At 40.1% G+C, this 891-nt stretch overlaps 1 pseudogene; it reads left to right on the top strand.

Moving 5' to 3' along the window:
- The first annotated feature begins 484 nt into the window (after nucleotides 1-484).
- On the top strand, nucleotides 485-584 carry LOC116866769 (annotated as a pseudogene).
- Nucleotides 585-891: the final 307 nt, after the last annotated feature.

The raw sequence follows: 891 nt of genomic DNA, 5'->3' as shown, positions 1-891 counted from the left end.
AACAATTAGGCACAAATTGATTTTTTAAATCAATCTAAAAATGCCTCAGTGACTTATGACACACCCTTAAGATCCAATATTTTCATTAAAAAATCTCATTTCCTGAAATGCCCATGCTCCCATGCTCACCTCAGAAATGATCCTCCATCATTTCCATCCTTTGGCTTATAAGAGAACCTCTGCCTTCCTCTACACATGTTATTATTCAGGTTGAAATAGTTCTAAACTTATTGGTAAATGAATGGTCTTCATTGGTTAACATTTTCACTAGTGTAGAATTACTTTACCTCACAAGTGGGGACACAGTGTTTTAGGCCTTTATCTCATTCTTTTCCTTGGGCTTTTCCTTGTGCTTCCTTCCTTAGGATCTGAAAGAGAGTTAGTGAGGTCCTTATCTGAGTCTTTTTCCATGTAAAGCACAACCATCTCAGGTCCCAGGGCCTGCATTTTAGAATATAGGCCTTAAAATCTTAAAGGATACTGCTTGCTTCAACAGCACATACTCTAAAATTGAAATGGTACAGAGTTCAGCATGGCCCCTGCACAAGGATGACAAGCCAATTCAAGAAGTGTTCCATATTTTGGAGTGAAATAGATAAAGGGGATCAAGAATACACATCATGGGGGCATCTGGGTGGCTAAGTTGGTTGGATGCCTGCCTTTGGTTTTGGTCATGATCCCAGGGTCCTGGGATTGAACCCCATGTTGGGTTCCCTGCTCAGCCTGGAGTTTGCTTCTCCCTCTCTCCCTCCTCTGGCTCATGCGTTTTCTCTTTCTCCTTGTCAAATAGATGAATAAAAATCTTTAAAAAAATACCCTTATCATAATGAGCACAGGGTAATGCATGCAACTGCTGAATCATACTGTACCTGAAAGTAATATGACATTATG

This window comes from Lontra canadensis, unplaced genomic scaffold, assembly GCF_010015895.1.
Source record: "Lontra canadensis isolate GAN:19392208 unplaced genomic scaffold, GSC_riverotter_1.0 scaffold10, whole genome shotgun sequence".
NCBI classification, from domain to species: Eukaryota; Metazoa; Chordata; class Mammalia; order Carnivora; family Mustelidae; genus Lontra; species Lontra canadensis.
Note: the sequence above shows the minus strand (reverse complement) of the source record. Positions and strands in the feature narration are given on the sequence as shown.